This window comes from Leguminivora glycinivorella, chromosome 1 (assembly GCF_023078275.1).
Source record: "Leguminivora glycinivorella isolate SPB_JAAS2020 chromosome 1, LegGlyc_1.1, whole genome shotgun sequence".
In the NCBI taxonomy this organism is placed as follows: Eukaryota; Metazoa; Arthropoda; class Insecta; order Lepidoptera; family Tortricidae; genus Leguminivora; species Leguminivora glycinivorella.
In genome coordinates this window covers 17,249,646-17,262,470 of record NC_062971.1, presented here as the reverse complement: position 1 = coordinate 17,262,470, position 12,825 = coordinate 17,249,646, and the positions used below count along the sequence as shown (strand labels likewise).

General features: G+C 39.1%; 1 protein-coding gene across 1 annotated transcript in view; it reads left to right on the top strand.

Annotated features, from left to right (window-relative positions):
- Positions 1 to 4,197: 4,197 nt before the first annotated feature.
- LOC125231488 (apoptosis-resistant E3 ubiquitin protein ligase 1) overlaps positions 4,198 to 12,825 on the top strand; it is a 30,500-nt gene continuing 21,872 nt past the window's right edge. The window contains exon 1 of the mRNA XM_048136980.1: positions 4,198 to 4,361. The gene's annotated coding sequence lies outside the window, so the exon portion shown is untranslated. The remainder of the gene's footprint in view (positions 4,362 to 12,825) is intronic.

The following is a 12,825-nucleotide window of genomic DNA, read 5'->3' as shown; positions in this document are numbered from 1 at the left end:
CTTTGCGTTATCCCGGCATTTACCCCGACTCATTCCCATGATTTGGAGTATGCACTAATAGTTTTATGAAAGTGACTGCCATCATGACCTTCCAACCCGAAGGGTAACTAGGCCTTATTGGAATAAGTCTGGTTTTCTCACGATGTTTTTCTTCACCGAAAAGCGACTAGCAAATATCAAATGACATTTCGCACATAAGTTCCGAAAAACTCATTAGTACGATCCGGGGTTTGAACCCGCGACCTTCCGGATCGAAAGTCGCACGCTGTTACCGTTAAGACTTCCAGCGCTTTTTTTTCTATGAGACCCAATTAAACATCCGAATTGCTTGGCATGTATTATGAATGGATGGGATTACGTACGGGTAGAAAAGAGGAAAATTATGTCTAGATCGTAAACATAGCTTTTTAGAACGCTAAACTGCTACGTAAAGTGGCACTATTTAAACAATTGTAGTCGTAGCAACTGTACCTTTAAAAAAATGGTCTGTTCTTTAAGTTTTCCATGTTTATGACACTATCACATTACCAAGCTTAATAACAAAAATACATAAAACGCACACATATACAAATCTTGTAATTTGAAGAAAACTGGAGATTTTTACGAATTCAAAAACATTCAACGCTCGTTCAAGATAAATAAAATCTTGAAAACTCAAGTTTTCTTATTACGCGTCGACGTTTTATTATTTTCCCAAGCGCTTGTTTATCCAGTTTCATCGGACAAGAATAAAGTTTTACAAAGAAAAACCGTTATCATAATTCCCCGTAGAGACCGAGGTGAGGAGTGGCGGTCGTTAAGTTGTAACTTACTGTAGCGGGACAAAACTGTTTGTTATTTTTATTTTAATAAACAATTTTTAGTCATTTTATATAAAATTATAAAAAAAATATGAAGGTGATATATATGTTTACCTTTAGATTGTGTCATTCACGAAGAAACGCGTATTTTAAAATATAATTCTCTAATGAGATTTTATCAACCTATTCTGTGCTAATCACGACACTTGGTCGTTCTGCCTCTACGACGCATTTTCGCTACGTACGGGGAATTCATCGGCTACGACTTTGTGCTACGACCGTAGCTCAGCGGTGAATGTGTTAAGTGTTAACTAGCAGGGGGTTACCATGATGTACCAAAGTCGTTCAGTTTAGTTCGAGAAAAAGCGACACAGCTATACCAGTTATATGTATAGCCCCGTCCCTCTCTCTCAACCTATACTGAACAGCTTTAGTACTTCATGGTATCCCGCCAGTTCTTGATTTTAGAAGCTAGCTAGGCTAAGCGCCCAGAAAGTTATCACACGTGTTTTCATATATCCGAGCTAGCGTCGCGTGTGGCACGAACGTTTATACATAATTTCATGCTCGACATACGTCATACGTACCTAAAATTACGAAATAACGAATATGAATATTAAATATGTACATGGAAGCTTAAGGGCATGATGTAACAACAAAATGTAGTATTTTCTGTGAGTTCTGTGACCCTTCCGTATGAGGAGTAATTCGGTGTATTGTGAATAAATGAGCCCAGATTTCTCTCTTATATTATAGAATATCTCATATATTATGAATATTATGATATATGGAAGTGTTGTTCATCGCAGACTCTCAAGTAATTATTAAGTGCTCAAATTTCACTTGGTGAAGACAGCTTTATGATAATAAATGGGTAGAAATGTTTGTTTCTCTGTTTTAAGCAAACTACATGCGTAATAATACCTAACCTACTTACTTAGATCACTGTGCTGTGCTGTTTTGTAAATAATTATTTAAGTTTTTAATATTTTATTCCTAGTCCTATGTCTTCGGAATGGTGTCAATATTACATTATAAATGGCAACCCCGATTTATCGAGAGTTTACTGGTGAAACCCGATAAATCGAGTAATTTTTCTTTGAAATGAGAACATTGTGGAAATTGCACATAGTTCGAATTTCAAAAACCAGTTTGCTCAACTTATCGGGTTTCACCAGTAAACCCTCGTTATATGTAATACCTACCAAAGCTAGTAACTTAAACAATAGGTAATAGATAACAAGATGACGTTACGTTCTATATCTCCACTTCTTATCCCGCCTAATGGAACCTTTGGTTCACGATACTCTTATTCTCATCTGATTGAATCTCGTGTTGCCACCAACCACTATTGGAAATCTGCTTTTACGTATCCAACAGTTGTCACGGTGGCGTGTGATATGTTATTATGACGCTAAAGTAAATGCATTAACAAGACCTTTTCGTGGCATGTGGTTTTCGGCGTGTCTTCAATTACTCAGTAACTGCCGGGCCAAGGTGAAGAGTTGCCGAGCAACAGGCTGCCAACAAACCGACTTTTAAATTAATAACGCTGCATAATTATACCCTTTCGTTAAGACGAGAACCTCTTGACTGTGTAAAATCTTTATTTGATTGAGAATTTTTCTCTCTTTACACTTCACTACAACCTCAACAACCTCGGCCTTGTCGTCACTTTCCAATCAGGGATGTAACGGATGTGGTTTTAACGGAACCGGAAGCGGAAGCGGAAGTTTTGAATTTAGTTTAACGGAAGCAGAAGCGGAACCGGAACCAGAAGCGGAAGTTATAGATGTTAAAAACGAAATGAAAAAATACCACATAGTTATAACATAAACCAAAACTAATTAAATTACCTAGAACTTTTAGGTGTTTACTGTTCAGCCTGTAATCAGCAGTTTGTAATCAGCCTTTAGGCCCACTTAGGTTTTAAAAACGAAAAGAAAAGTTACCTGATATTTTATCTTAAGTATATCATTCATTACAATCCAAAAATTTAAATCACCTTGAACTTTAAGATTGTTGTTTAGGTAATCACTAAAAATCACATAAGAATCCTTTTAAACCTTTATTATGCCGTAAAAGGTTTTAGAAACGAAAAGAAAACTTAGCACACAATTAAATTTTTAAATTAAATGGAGTGATTGTAAAAGAAGTAAACTGTATTTAATAAACAAATCTAACTGCACCACTGAATAGTTGTTCACTCGCTACTAACTAGGTGGACAGGACAAATATTGGCGCGCAATGGAATGAAGCGATTAATGTTTAGTATCGCAGCACGTGGCAAGCGGAGAGATGAGCGAATGATAGGTATAGACCTGTTGGTCTTTGATGTACGCCGCTCATGTCCCACCGTCGCGCTAGGTTCCGACATCCGTTATAACTTCCGTTTGAAAAATAACAGAACCGGAACAGAAGCGGATGTGTAAAACAAAACGGAAGTTCCGCAGTAACGGAAGCAGAAGCAGAACTCCGTTACATCCCTGCTTTCCATCAGGTGCGACTAAGGTCAATCACTGGCCAGTTTATAATAAAAAAAAAAACTTGACTTGATTTTTATGTCGTATGTGTCTACTATCGTATGTGTGAACGCATGTGTGTAATAAATGGTAATAATATGCGCTTCATGGCATGATGTACTATTCAAGTAATCGCATAAGACCACAAATAAGGGATAACACAAAATGTTTATCGGTTTTTGATGTTTAAGCAGCTGCTATTATAGTTACTTAATATGGAGCGTTTCTCGTAAAATTAACGTACATTGAATTATTTTATAACTTTTATATTAAGTAAGTAAAATAAATCTTAAGGCACAGTAACACCCATAGGTAATCATATTCCCAGCCACAATATCCCAAACAAAACAGAACGAGTATTTGTTTTTAGACTCATATATCAACTTATTATTGTCAACTTTTACAACGCCACAGCTCTTTGCGCTTTAACAAAGAAACCGCAATGGCTTTGAAGAAATTTAACGACGAAAGAGCGTGTTCGCTTATAATTTTGATAAATTTGTGCTTTTCATAGAAATTTCCTTTGAATAGTTTGACTATAAATATCTTTCTTCTTCTGTATATGTATACGCCCTCTGAAGAGTCTGAAGTAAAGTTGTGCTATTTCATAATTTCAGATGTGGTAAAGTGACAATTTCTATGGTAGTAATGAATGTTTCCAACGGCATTATAAGTTATTATTCTGCTAAGTGGACAACAGGCGCCCCCAGTTAAATCCGCCTGACAGCATCGGCCTATCAGTGCTTCAGCACTGTCACTTTCTACTTCTAACTGAACCGCTGTTCGGAGCGGACTGATCAGCGCACGTGAGTAGTGGCAAACTGCCGGAGCGATGCTGATATCCAATTATCCACAAATTCTCATTTGTTGCAGGCATATCCACACTGTCCGGCTGCGGGTCTCCGGAGCAGTTCGAGCGGCTGCCGGAGTTGCCGGCGGCGGAGGAGCGGCGCCTGCGCCGCGCCGCCCAGGTGCTGCAGCAGCGGCTTGTGCTGCGCCAGTGGCTGGCCACGCACCGCCTCCAGCATGCATATACCAAGTATGTACAGTGGCCCTTACAGATGTAAGAAGCGTTTGGCATCCGTTGCCTCGTTGTGTGGACGACATCCGGAAAATTGCAGGCTCGCTAGCTCAGGACCGGGGCAAGAGGGGTACTAGAAGAGAGGCCTATGTTCAGCAGTGGGCGATAAAGGACTAATATGATGATGATTTTGATAGTATTCTCTAATAATCGAAGCGTTTCCAGTCGGCATCCTTAAGTCACTCCAGTCCTTGCCAACTGGATAAATCAATAGGTGAATATTGTAAATGTGTAGATTCAGGCGAATATTCCGCTGTGGTGCCCGGGGCTTGTGTTGGATCGGCATGACGGCACAAGATTCAATCGCGGGAGGAAATGACGGAAATTGCTGAGAATGCAGCAAAAGAATAAATGTACGGTCGAATTCAAATGTATAATATACGCATACATATGCGCTCCAATACAAAAATAAATATTGGACCCGATGTAACTATTGTGTGTAACTATTTGTATTTCCCGACGTTGTTGAAAAATGTAGGTACAAAGGTGTTCGGCAGGATAGCGATTCAATATGTATGCAAATGTAGCCTTTAGAATAGTTCTTTTCCCCTCACTAGCTCGGAAACACGTGTTTTGTCCTTTAATACCAGCTAGTAAAAACGTATTTTATCCACTAGTGGGTAAAGTAATTTGACCTTGAATAAAGTCAAATTAACTGGTTTAAAATTGACAAAAATAGGTGAATCTAGTAATTAAGATGATTTACTCGTACCACCTGCGGAACTACTGGAAGCAGTGATAAACGCATTTTTTGCTTGTAGTTTCCTCGCTACGTAGTGAGGGGAAAAGTTTTGTGTTACACTCGGGTGCAAATGTATTTTACTTCTCGTGTGTTAAAAAACTCGCAAGATCAGGATTCTATTCTCGAACCACTCGCTTCGCTCGTGGTTCAACTATAGAATCCTTTCACTTGCTCGTTTTTCAATTCCACACTCGGCGTTAAAATACAACTTTGCCCCCTTGTATAACAAATAACTATTACTTCTCGTGTGTTAAAAAACTCGCAAGTTCAGGATTCTATTCTCGAACCATTCGCTTCGCTCGTGGTTCAACTATAGAATCCTTTCGCTTGCTCGTTTTTCAATTCCACACTCGGCGTTTACAATTGCCCCCTTGTATAACACATTACGATACAAGTGCGTAAAAAGGAAGTTCGAAACGAGTGGCGAAATAAAACACGACGAAGGGAGTGTTTTTGACACGAGTTCCCCTTTTCGCACGTTTATGACGTTTTTCAGTACAGATGAGCCTCCGAAGTTTTGACCTGGCATATAATGAACCACTTCTCGCACTAGTGCGTAAAAAAAAACAACATCTGTACTGAAAATAACTATTGTACGAACTTGCGAAGGTAAAATAAGTCTAATCAGAAATATTATTATACTGTTGATAAATCTCAAACTCGTAATAATTATCATTAGTATCATTACTACACAAAGTACTCGAATTTTCATAAATGTAATCCCACAGCGGGTCGGGGTTCAAATCCGGGCCATGTTTAAAAATTGAATCGCCGCGCCAACTGGCCCGAGGAGGCTATTAAATGTAAATAGGAGGATAACCAGTCAAGAGCGAGCTGGGCATAAGAGCAGCGTTCCGTATATTACGTATAATAACATTGTAAGTACCTAAAATTTTTCATCCACATCCATGTGCAAGCATTTTGTACTCCTACATAAAATATCATGCATGTGTCACGGACGCAGTATCGCCCGCCATAAGCCAAAATGTTATTACACGGTGAAATTTATTCATCCATCCTCCTTGCGTTATCCCTGCATTTGCCACGGCTCATTGGAGCAGGTCTGGGGTCCGCTTTTGACAACTACTCTCATCTCAAACGGCAAAATTTATACAGAAGTTGACATAGAAATTTCCAACCCTTAAAGTAATAATTATATAAGTACATACCTCTGGCTTGCCTTGGCTGGCCGTCCAGAGTGGGGTCGTTAGGGCTACATGCCCCAGGGGTGGAAGTGAAAATTTGCATAAGACGCGAGTTGGTACAGTGGCTTAACGGCCACTGGGCAGAAAGCGGTGTACACCTCTCGACACCCTTGAGTTCTCACATCGGTGTTGCCCTTGAGCCATCTTGGATGTCGCTTTTTGTGGGGGCCCATCTTGTGGGGACGAGTCACCGTCTGCCGGAAATAAAATTGGATACCGTTTTATTAGGCAGGCGTCTGGTTTTTTATCCATAGCCCAGTATTTAGTCCATCACTTTCATCAAAATAGACCAGTTCATTTTAGATTCCATTAACTCTCAAATAGTCCTTAATACAGTAATAATTTACATAATCGCGCCAATCTGAAGAAAGCACGACACGTCTTACAGTGTTGCTTCCATTTGCTGTCAGGCGCCAGAACTGCCACCATTAACTATTACGAGGTGGTCTGACCTCGGTTGGCTGTGTATGTTAATGGTGCCTAGACAGGCGAGCTGCCAGTCACTATTCATAATAGTATTTACCTGTTGTTACCTGCTTCTTAATATGTTTTGTTTTTGTACTGAATCTCATTGTCAATAAGTGGTGTACAATAAAGTATATATTATTATTATTATTATTATTATTATTTTATGCAACTGGCGTTTAAGTGAGGTCAAAAAAGACGAGTGGCGTGAGTAACAATTTGAGGCGAAGCCGAAAATTGTTAATAAAGATGCCATGGGTATTTTTTGACTCAGTTAAACACCGTTGCATACAATACTTTTTCTACGACCATGCACTTACTTTTTAATAGTTTTTCTAGAATAACTTTCGTGAAATTCGCACTATTTCCTGTATTTTGACTTGTCGGCCTCCCCTCTGTTCCTGCCTCACCCTGTCGCTCGCACTCGCACCCCGCGCCGCCGCCCAGCACTCCCCCGCGCCGCCGCCAGCCCCGGCGCCCCGCGCACCCACGCCATATCCCTTAAAGGCTTCCTAACAATGCTTTTAAGGACGGGTACACCGCTCGTAGAAGCGTAGCCGATTACATGGGCGTAGCGAAAATGTCGTAGCGCCGCGTAGAGCCCGGTTTCGAAAGTGTTAAGGACTATATCGTATGCGTGGGTGCGCGGGGCGCGGGGCGGGGGCGGGGCATCTTTTATGTAGGGTTTTAACGATCTATGCACGACACTGTAAATGAAGAATAACAACACGGGAGTAGAAAAAATATATTTCATGTAGCTTAAGTTTTTAGTCTAACAATATTAGACCCTTCGTAACCACTGTTAAAATGCAGAAAGCAGCTATACTGGTTTTCAAACGTAGCAGTCATCATCAAGAATCGTGAATACCCATGCGAATGGCTGTAAATCTACCACCCTCTATTATTACCTACCGTGAAAACAAATTAAAGAACTAAAATAGAAAAGGTGTAACTTTCATCGCCCGATATTATTTGGTACATAAATACGACCTATCTATATATCGAGTAGCGATCGAGTTAGATATATTCTCTTGTTCTCTGAACGAAGTTACTAAGGCTACGCTATATGTTTCGTGCTACGGCAATGTATAAAATGTTGTGTAAATTTCCATACTATCGTATTAGGATGCTCTGTTATTGATAGTTTATGTGTATGTAATAAATAAATAAAATAAAAACTACTGTATCTTTGGATTTGATTCTCATCGTATCTTTTGCGCAAAGGGGTGAATTGTGATTTTTGCATACAACTTATGTACTTAACGGCTCGTTTATGTTTGTTAGTAGTACTTACCTACTCAATTAAGTCAATTAAATATACTTAACCATGAATCTAAAAACGAATACTTACATAAATATTTTAGATGGAGGTAATTAAGATTTTTTGTGACCTGTTTTATATCAATATTAGGTACGTGATATATCCCTCGCCGCGGATCCTTGAAAAAGAAACAATCCGCTTCACGTTGCTTTTATGACCTCCGAGCGGCGTTCTCGTATTCATTGGTTTTCTCCCTTCTTTATTGCTATCGTTGCATTGCTATTCTTTTCTAACTTACTCGCACTCGCTAATGACTATTCACTTTAAGGTTACATTACAGTTAACTTCACATTTGCAGGAACTAAGTTTACGCTAATTATGGGCTTGACTATCACTTCAATATATTATATTCAAATAGACAAAAGCATAATAGTTATTTGTTATACAAGGGGGCAAAGTTGTATTTTAACGCCGAGTGTGGAATTGAAAAACGAGCAAGTGAAAGGATTCTATAGTTGAACCACGAGCGAAGCGAGTGGTTCGAGAATAGAATCCTGAACTTGCGAGTTTTTTAACACACGAGAAGTAAAATACATTTGCCCCCGAGTGTAACACAAAACTTTTCCCCTTACTATAGCGAGGAAACTACAACGCAAAAAATGCGTTTATCACTGCTTCCACTATTTCCACAGGTGGTAAATCATCTTTATTACTAGATTCACTTACTTTTATCAATTTTAAAGCAGTTAATTTGACTTTATTCAAGGTCAAATTACTTTACCCACTAGTGGATAAAATGCGTTTTTACCCGCTGGTATTAAAGGACAAAACACGTGTTTCCGAGCCAGTGAGGGGAAAATGAACATTTTTAAATTGAATTATGCCCAAAAATATGACTGAACCACCTCTAGGTACGTACATATATGAACTAACTAAATTAAAACAAATATAATCTATTTTTGTGCAGCTAGTGGCCATTTAACTTAATGTTGTTACAACATAAAGCAACCTCTTATAAAGACTAGGTTGTACAAAGTTACTGGATCTCGTTAATAGGATTTTAAAGTTTAATTTATTAATGTACAAAGTTCGGCGTTGGTCGTTAAAGGCTATCCCGTTACGCGGGCTTTTTAAGTAGGTTTGGGTAAGTAGTTACTACTTTACCATCAGTTCATTTAAATTCAGGTTGCGATAAGATCACACAAATTACGTAAAAGTCACTTGAGACACTGAAGCTAAAAACAACTTATTTAATACACCTAAATATTATAATTTATGATACTTATGAAATACAATCAATAGTTGAATATTATAATAATGCTTTTTTATGCTACGCCGTAGCCTGTTGCAAAACTGTAATAGGGTATTATTATTTTATTATAATTAGCAAAAAAGAGGATTATAAATACATACACATAAGCCTCTTTGTGACAATTATGTTTCTATGATTTGTTAGGATCGGTCTTGTATTGATAACAACCTTTGAACATGTATGAAATTATGACGTTTACTTATCTCTTGTAAAGGTGGGGCTATCAAAATCGCTGCTAACTGAGTTCGTGTGGCAATAGCAGTATCTTGCTATCCTGGCTTAAAAACTAACCTCGTGTATTCCAAGCATAACAAATAGGTACTTTGGTACATTCACAGATATGTAGATAGGAATACCTCTATAGGTAGGCTAATTAGTGCATAAATACAGCTTTGTTTGTGTTTACGCCGTAATGAAGTGGCATCGACGCGGCTCGGCATCGATGACGTTGCCTAGGTTACCTGTAACTGGGTCAACCTGGGACAAGAATCACATAAAAGAGAGTTTTGGTACTATGAATCTCATCTCATTTTGTGTGGTTGGGCACAGCACAGTGGATGTCATTCCAGTAGGCCTAGCACATGATGGCCTCGAGAGTATGTCGCCGCGAGATAGATGACACGTCTTCTTCTAACTGTATTAATGACATAAGGATGGGTAAGTCTATCTCGCGGCGACATACTCTCGCGGCAATCATGTGCTAACCCTGCTTAACCCTGCTTATCTTAGAGGAGCACCCAACTGGGGACGTACGCAACTATCTCCCTGCACCTTACAGAAAACTGCAGTCAAATAACACTTGATCATACGCGAAGTGTCATACCTACTGCTGTGTTTCTTTTCTACCGAGTGAGATTGCTAGACCTCAAAGTTGTGTCCAAACCGAAGATATCATTGTAAGTCCCCGATGTGTGTAACTCTTTTTGTAAAAATAGGTGGTTCATGCACGTTCAGCGAGAATACCGCAGTTTCATTCGCACTACACCGCGGGTAATGAATCGCCGGAGCATCGCGCCCATCAATAACGTTACCTGCAGCGAAATGGGTCAGCTCCGGACAGTGCTGGGACATCGCACATCCTGCTGAAAGTACTCAATACAAATAGTATAGGTTATATTTAAAGGTGACCATTCACGACTGTTCATACAGCAATGTAATGTACATAGCCTCAGTTTCATTCGCACCGCACCATGCGCGGATATCGACCTAGGATAGCCAATGACCACACCTGGGACCTAGAGTATGTATTATGAGTTTTTGAGCGCAAACGTCACGAAAAATGACATTCATTGCATGAAGAAAGTGAACATTCGCTCGCAAACGGTTACTTACAAGAACCAAAAATTACGTTCAAAGTCAAAACGTCAACCTCATTTTTAGGGTTCCGTACCAAAAAGGTATTTTTCTGTAAGTATAAATAACAAGTCTGATGAAAACCACATTTATTTAGTCACATGTAGTCATACCTCAGCGCATGAATATAAAGCTAAAAGGGACAGAAATGTAAATAAGCCAGACATTCTGGCCGCTGTGTTGCGCAACTTCGCGGCACCGACATCCGACCACGAAAAGCCGGAAATTCGCCCTCCTACAGCGAAAAATCTCGTTGTGTCGAGTACAAAGAATATTAAGAATTGTACTTACGTATATGAGCATTGTTGATATGATTCATATGTCTAAAGTCTCTTCTGATGAATAAATAATATAAATTGCTCAACTGGAACAAAATAGGCTACTTACTTACATATTACTTTTCGTCCATAATATTTTATTTATGTAGTTAGTGAGATTTACATATCCATATTTGTATCAAGTCGGTATACCTACTTTCATAGCAAGTCAGGCTCGTTAATACGAGTAGCTATTGTATCGATATTCGCTGGACATTATTTGAAGACGCTGGACTGGCTGGCTAGCACTGAAAGTGTTATACTTTGTAAGTAGTCCCTAATCTGAGAGAAGCAGTCCTTATCGACCTAGTTGAGAAGACAAGGTTTCTAAATGCTCACTAAATTATGATACTGTCTTAAAAGCGCTGCCCACCAAGCGCGGTGTTGTAGGTGTTATTAATGTACTTACAGCCAAATAGTTGATGTGCAATCCCCAAAAGGAAACCACGGCATTTGCATTCATCAATAATGCTACCTGGCGCTTGGAATCTGGGTCACCCGGTCCGATATTCGGACATTCGCATGAAGGAAACTGTATTTCATGGGTGCAAGTGTTATGAGAGCTTTTACTCAGGTACACTACTTTGCTACAGTTCGTAGAAGTAAACTATATCGGACACCACTGACGGCACTGACTGCCGTGTACTTACCATTTTTTTGACGTGAAATTTGAAACTCTGCAAATTACTCACAAATAAATTCACTTATAGGTATATACCGAGATTTGAACCTAAGACCATCGGCTTCGTAGTCAGGGTCTCTACCACTAGTCATTCCGGTCCGGTCGTCAAATTAATACAGTAAACGAATTTGGAAGTCTCCGATTAGGCAGCATAGAGTAATCCATACTCGTATTAGCTATTACCGTAATGCATTGGTCTGGCAAAGCTCTTCTCTTATCTACTTAGATACTTGTCTATTCTACCCCGTTTGCATCTCGAACTAATTTCATGAAGTAGGGTTTGAGTAACGAGTTTTATATAACCACGCGCAATTTCATAACAGCTTTGTTTCTAGTTTTGGTGTAAGGTCCATAGTCCATACCATATCACTTAAAATAAATCAAACTAATGGTTTAAAGGATGAGTTAACGATAGGCTAGATATATACGAGTACACTTAAATTATATAGTACGTACACTTAAATTAGTTATATAACAAAAGTACAGGTATTATAAAAAGTACATCAAACATTCTGCCAATTTAGTGGCTGCATCATTGTCCGTCGCCGCTCCATGAAGCAATAACGCGCGACACATTTATTATGGCCGTGGCCAAACGACTGTTTTTTATCGTGTCATTTTTGTTTCTGTTATGTAGCTTGATTTAATTTTGTTTTGTCGCTCTCATTAAGTTTAAATACAGAAGCTTTTATACATATGTGCAGTCTACCGAGAAGTGTGTGGCTACAAGAAGGCAGAGAAAAGAAGAAAGTTGGTTAAATAAATGCACACTGGTATTGGCTACTCTTAGCAGCAACACGGACGACGCAGCTGCATGTGTCCCGTCTACTTTACGAAGGTCGATGACATCGTAAAAGGAAATACGAGTAAAGCCCAGAATGCCCAGATTCATCCCGAGGGTTGCGAGGTTGGAATTTCAACATAATGTGAATTATAATTATTTTGTGGTCAGTGTTCCGAGTGTTCCGACTGAATGTCTGTAGCGGCTCAGTTACGCAAGCTTACACAAGTATTAGTACTTTTAGTAAGATGTATATGAATATAATTAACCATTAACACATTTTTAGAGATATCGCTTGTTTTAA